Below are 7,287 nucleotides of genomic sequence, written 5' to 3' on the forward strand. Positions count from 1 at the left end.
CTCAGCTCCCAAGCTCCAAACTGAGTGGGAACCTCGGCTCTAGGCCTGCTCTCCCAGAAGCACCTCCTGACATGGGGGCGTCTAGAAGGTCCTCCCAACAGTGTTCACCTTGTGCCTACTGAGCAGTTGTAATGTAGCTGCCGCCACTGAGAGTGGCATTGTGCGTTTCACTGTAATGACGTTTAAACGGCTCTTCCATGGTTTGGTATGTAGCCTGCAGGGTGAAGAGTTGCACCGCCAACCCAGTAAGTCAATTCACCAGCTGCTCCATTGGAGAGAGATGGACCATCTCCTCCACAGGCTTTACAGCCTGAAGACTCCCTGGAGGGTCAGTGACGGGTCAGTTCCGATTGGACTGCAATGAGCTAGAACAATCACCCATTCACTCCTTAAGGAACACTTGGGTTACTTCTCCGCTATTTTAAATAACGCCACAATGAAGGCTTCCGTGTATCTGTTCACCAACAACTCACAAAAAATACTGGAACAGAAGGTCTGTGGCCCCCAGGTCTTACCCTGGCTCACCGAGAAGCCCATCACAGCGCCTTCTTTCTTCCCTCTTGGCCTGCAAGCTCCTCTGACACTCGCTCAGCTCCCGGCCGCTCGCACCCTCCGCTCAGAATGTGAGGCTGCCAGGAATTGAACCCGAGTCTCCTGTGGCAGGGGAGAATCCCGTCACTGACGCCACTGCCGAGTGTACAGGAGCACCACTGCCATCGGGCCGTTTCTGTTACACAGTGGCGCTGGGGGACAGAGCAAGGGTGCCCACAGGTGTTTGCAGGCTAGAGATCTTGGCAGAAGCAAAGCTCGCTGGTCTTTCTCCTGAAGATCATCTGCTGGGTTCACGCTGGTGACCTTTCGTGAACAAACACTTTCCAAGTCCAGGTAAGGTGGGGGTGGGGGTGTTGCTGCCTTGAAATGGTAGTTCTAACAAGTTATCAGGTGACGACGCTGCCTCAGAAGGCGTATTTGGACAGCAGAGGCCTCAGGGAGCCCGGGTGGCCTACTGGGTAAGGAGCTGCTCTGCCAACACAAAGGCAGGTGGTTTGGACTCCCCAGCTGCTCCACAGGGCAGGTGGGCAGGCTCTGCCTTTGCCTCTTACAGCTTGTGAAAAGTTGCTAGAAGGTCAGGTGCAAAGTAGTTCCAACTCAACAGCACACAACATCAACAAGCACTCAACAAATGTGGTACAGAGTCCACGCAGAGTTCAGCAGGGGGCTGCCCAAACGAGCCAGACTTTCAAGTTGGCAGCCCCTGAAAGTGAGCCTGGGGATGCAGGGATGGTCCCCACTTCTCCCCACCCCTCATGTTCCCTGGAAATGCAGCCATGATCCCCACTTCCCCCAAGCCCCCCCCCATTCCCTGGAGATGCAAGAGTGGTCTCTACTTCTCCACCTTGTGCCCTGGAGATGCAGATGTGGTCCCTACTTCTCTCAAGCCCCCCATATTCCCAGGAGATGCAGGTGTGGTCCCCACTTCTGTATCATATTACCTGGAGTTACAAGGGTAGCCTCTCCCCTCCACCATGTGCCCTGGAGATGCAGGTGTAGTCCCCCCTCCTCCATCATGTGCCCTGGAGATACAGGGGTGGTCCCACTTCTCCATCATATTATCTGGAGACACAGGTGTGGCCCCTAATTCTCCATATTACCTGGAGATGCAGGTGTGGCCCCTGCAGAGAAAGTCACAAGGCTGTCTATTGATGGAACGGTCAGCAATCACAGCAGGTGATCTGAGGGCTGCTGTCCCCACTCCACAATCCCCATAGTCTGTGCATCCCTGATGTGCTCTCAGAACCCGGGAAGGGAAGGAGGAGGAAGCAGTTATCCCCTCCATCCCAGGCCCTTTATAAACATTATTGTGTGAAGCCCACAAACCTATGAGGTGTGCAGAATTAGCCCCACTTCCCATGTAAGGAAATCTTGCAAAGATTGAGTAACCAGTTACAAGGAGCAGAGGTAAGAGTCAAACCCAAACCTTTGGCTTCAAATGCTGCTTTTCTGCCAGTCAAACCCTGAAAGCAGCACAGCAACCAGCAGGCGTCCCAGGAGGTAGGCCTGCACAGGACCAGGACGTGCCTCTACAGCAGAAGAAGGACAAGGAAGGTGAGCAAAGGCCCCAGGAATCCGCCTCCTCAGAGATGTCCAGCTGGGCCCAGCCTGAGCTGACCGCGTGGTGGTGCTGACCCGCTCCACCCAGACCGCTGCCTCCACCCAACTTCCTGCTGAACCGGACAGCTCTACCGGACAGACATCCAATGACAGACAGGATGCAAGGAAGACCAGCTTTTCCTGCGGGGCCGCCTACACATCCTCTTCTCTCCAGTAAAGTCCCCACAGAACCACCCGCATCAGAACACTTCCTAGTAGCTGGGAGCAAGGACCACATGACGAACGCGTACACAAGGGCCCTGATCTTGGGAGCGATCCCACAGAGAGACCCACAATGCTGCTGTCACTACTGTTAGTCATGTTTCAGTTACCAACACATGCCAAGAGTTAAAATACACGATTCCAAGGGCCGTGAAATTCTATTTTCGCACACTGTGTTTAAAATAAGCCCAACAACATTTGTTTATTCTGTACCACTGGCTTGCTAAAACATGATTATTTTTTAAGGCACTGTGAGAAAAAGTGAAGCAACAGTGGTCTCTTGTGGAAGGGAGTGGTATCCCCATACAGCCGACATCACGCACAGTGGGGCCCAGTGCTGGGGGACCAGCCATTCGCAGGCTTGTTGTTTGTGGTTGTTGTTTTTAATACAATTCTTATTTTATACTAGTTTGCTTACACTGTTCATATGCACTGTTTTTCACAAGGGATCTTTCCCATTTCCTTTACCCACCCCTCCCTCTACCCATCAAACTGTGTGATCCTATGATTACCCCCCAGCCCATCTTCCCCGCTCTGCTCCTCCCCTCCCCACCCCAGATCCTCATACCCAATTTGCCAGTTATCTTTCTACTTCTATAATAAGGGTCTTATACTGTATTTGTCCTTATGGGACTGAATTAGTTTACTTAGCATAATATTCTCCAGTCCCTCCCAAGTTAAGGAGGGGTTTTCAAAATCATTGCTCCTGTGTAATATTCCATCATGTGAATAGATTCCTCAATCCATTTGATTGTGGTTGGACATCTGGGCTGTTTCCATGTTCTTGTGGTCCATCGCTGGGAAAGCAACTGCTGGTCAGTCAAGCCCAGGTCAAGGAGACCAAAACGCGTCAGAAGAACTGTGGTCTTTAGTTTTAATGGCTGGGTTTCCAAAGCAGGGAGCTAGGCCTTTCTCTCAAGGAGCCTTGAGGTGGGCTTGAACTTCCCATTGTCAGCAGAACGCTTCACCTGCACCACCTAGGCACTCGACGACTGAAGCCACAGTTTTAAGGCTTCACGCACAGAAGCTCACTCGAAAATGGACTGCTCACCTCTCATCTGTGTCAAGAGGAGGCAGAGAATGTCGTCAAGTTCAAGTTCACAGTCAGCGATGCCTCCTAAGGACTTTGAACAACAGCTTTCACACGTGCTCGAGCCCACTGTCAGTCACTGTGTCGATCACTTGTTGAAGGGCCTCCTCTTTCTCTGGCCTCTCCCTTCCCCAGCATGTCCTTTTCCAAGAACTAGCCCTTCCTGACAACATGCCAACGTGTGTGAGACACACACCAGCATAAACGTCACAGAGCGGAAAGCTCTGGGCTCAACAACTCAGTGCTGCCAGTAAGAGCTGAGCCTCCGGCGGGATTTCAGAGGCAGCAAGTCACATGGGAAGCGATCGACCGTCTCTCTCCCTCCGAGCTGCTGCTGTTGGCTTAGAACCACCAAGGATGCATGGCCTTCAGGTTAAGCACCAGAGCTCTGACTGGTTGGAAGGGACACCAAACACTTGGTTGATTTTGCCAGGATCAAGAATTTCATGAAACAACATATGAGCAAGAGCCTATGGTGATGAAAGAAGAAGTTCAGGCTGCTTTGAAGGAAATGGCAAAAAATAAGGCCCCCGGAAGAGACGGTATACCAACTGACATATTTCAGTTAACAGATGCTGCCCTGGACATGCTCACCAAGTTGTGCCAAGAAATCTGGAGAACAACCACTTGGCCAACTGAATGGAAGAGATCGATATTTGTTCCTATCCCAAAGAAAGGTGACCCAACAGAATGTGGAAACTACAGAACAATCTCACTGATTTCACATGCAAGCAAGATTTTACTGAAGATTATACAAAAATGACTGGAACAGCACATCAACAGAGAACTACCAGAAGTCCAGGCTGGGTTTAGAAGGGGTCGTGGTACTAGGGATATTGTAGCTGATGTTAGATGGATCTTGGCTGAAAGCAGGGAACACCAGAGGAATGTCTATCTGTGTTCCATTGACTATGCAAAGGCATTTGACTGTGTGGATCATAACAAACTATGGCTGACTCTGAGAAGAATGGGAATCCCAGAACACTTGATCATTCTAATGCAAAACTTATACTTGGACCAGGAGGCAGTTGTCAGAACAGAGCAAGGGAACACTGCATGGTTCAAAACTGGGAAGGGTGTACGCCAGGGATGCATCCTATCTCCATACCTTTTCAACCTATATGCAGAACAGATCATCCAGGAGGCTGGGCTCTATGAGAAATGTGGGGTCAAGATTGGTGGACGATTTGTCAACAATCTGCATTATGCGGATAACACAACCCTGCTTGTTGAAACTGAAGAGGACCTGAAGCACCTGCTGCAGAGGGTCAAGGACTGCAGCCTACAATATGGATTGAGGCTCAATGTCAAGAAGACAAAGATTCTCACCACTGGACCAATCGGCAGCATCAGGATGGATGGTGAAGAGACTGAGATTGTACACAGCTTTAGTTTGCTTGGCTCCACAGTCAACAGTCTTGGCACCAGCAGCCAGGAAATTAAAAGGCGCATTGCCATGAAAAAGTCTGCTGTTAGGGACCTCTCCAAAGTGCTGAAGAGCAATGGTGTCTCTCTGGAGACTAAGGTGCGTCTGATACAGGCTATGGTCTTCGCAATCACCTGTTATGCATCAGAGAGTTGGACAATGACCAAGGAGGATAGAAGGAGAATTGATACCTTTGAGCTGTGGTGCTGGAGAAGAGTATTGAGAATACCATGGACTGCTAGGAAAACAAACAGATTTGTCCTGGAGAGGGTTAAACCGGGTGGCTCCTTGGAGGCAAAGGTTCTGAGGCTCCGTCTAACATACTTGGGACATGTTGTGAGGAGACACCGGTCCTTAGAGAGGGACATCATGCTTGGGAGGGTGGAGGCACAGCGCAGGAGAGGAAGGCCCTCTATAAGGTGGATTGATTCAGTGACTGGGATAATTAGGATGGGAGTGTCAGAGACAGTGCGATTGGCACAGGACAGAGCGGAGTTTAGGGCTGTTGTACATAGGGTCGCTATAAGTCGCAAACGACTCGACGGCACATAACAACAACAACATCTGCGGTGTACATGGTGTGCCTCCCGCCCTGCTCTTGGGCCTTTGCCAGGGTTCCAGATCCAAACTATGATTTGTATTTCAAAATTTGTGAAATTGATTTCACATGTAATCTTAACATTGCCTCAAGCAGGCGAATCGACACAGGGACTGCAGCGATGGGCTCCAGTGTGTCAGACCGTGTGGGTGGGGCAGGGTGGGACAGGGCTCAGGGCTGCTGGCACAGATTCACTCTGCGTCATACTCGCACCAACACCACACTCACACATACTGGCACTTAACACCACCCCCACCAGGATGGAGAGATGGCATCAGGTGTTCACCACACTAGCCGGGTGACACAGGGCTATGGGGTCACACTCACCTACACCAGCCGGGGGACACAGGTGTCACACTCACCTACACCAGCCGGGGGAAACAGGTCACACTCACCTACACCAGCCGGGGGAAACAGGGGTCACACTCACCCTCACCAGCCGGGGGAAACGGGTCACACTCGCCCTCACCAGATGGAGAACACAGGGGTCACACTCACCCTCACCAGCCGGGGGACACAGGAGTAGGGGGTCGCAGTTGATGACTGTGTGCCTTGCGGGGTCACATCTTCCACTGAAGAGAAGCCATGTGTGAAAAGTGAGGGTGCTGGTGGCCCCCTTGGTGGTAGATCTCCTTACGGTGCAGGAACGAACGGGGCTTCAGCTCTGGGCCAATGCAGCTCCTGTGCATCAGTGGGGACCAGGCTTTGCTTTGATGCTCAAATCTCAGCAAAGTTTTCAGGCCCAGACAGACTAGGGAGGCCTAGAGATCTACTTCCACAGCCCTGGAGGCGCCCCGAAATGCAGTGTCTCGTGGTAGGCGGGCACTGTGGACACACCTCACTGTGTCTGTGCTGCCGGTGCCACCTCCACAGCCGCAAAGAGCAAGGGTATAAAACACAGCTGGCATCTAACCTGCCTGGACAACACCCAGCTCGTGGTTCACGCTACCTTCACGAGAGTTAAGGTGATGTCTAGTTTATAAACAAAGTGTGAAATCAACACTGAAGAAATGACAATGTCCAGGCCCAAGCCAGGCCTCTCTCTGTCCAGATTCGTCTCTCCTCCGGGTCAAATGAAGGAACAACCCCGGGCTTCCCACCATAAACAGGCACCAGCCTGCTCCGGGCCAGCCAATCCTCCAGGCCTCTAAGTTCCTGACTGTGAACCCATCCAAAAACCCAACCCACCGTCGGCTTCCAAGGTGGCAAATCTTTACAGAAGTCAGCCCACCTTCCCGCAAGAAGCTCCTGCTGGGAATCAAACACAGGCCTTCCGGTTAGCCACCTAGGAACACATACCACTAGGGCTCCACGTGAGCCAGCCTCTCCCTAAAATCCGTGTCTGTGGCACTGCCCGGTCACGCCCTGGTATATGGGGTGGAGCCCACGTCAGCCGACTCGAACATTCCTCAGGATGAACAGGCCGCCGCTCTCGTCTGGCGCCCACTGCAAACGTCATGACTGCAGCCTTCTGACGCCGCTGCTCCTGAGATCTGCCAGCAGCTGGCGACCTCAAAGACAACGGGATCAAACTGTGTGACCTTCTGTCCCTTCACTGGCTGGTTCTCCTCGTTAGGACTCACAACTAGCTCTTCTGTTGTGGTAACAGTTCATCCAGAATCCCACTGCCCCCACTCCTCACAATAGAGGAACAGCTAAGTCGGCCTGCCCTCCGTCACCCTATCCTCCATCACCCTTCCTTGTCACCCTGCCCTCCATTATTCTGCCCTGTCCCTCCATCACCCTGCCCTCTGTCCCTTTGTCACCCTTCCCTCCATCACCCGGCCCTCCATCACTCTG

Source organism: Elephantulus edwardii, unplaced genomic scaffold, assembly GCF_000299155.1.
Source record: "Elephantulus edwardii isolate Elephantulus edwardi_28Jun2011 unplaced genomic scaffold, EleEdw1.0 scaffold00200, whole genome shotgun sequence".
Taxonomy (NCBI): Eukaryota; Metazoa; Chordata; class Mammalia; order Macroscelidea; family Macroscelididae; genus Elephantulus; species Elephantulus edwardii.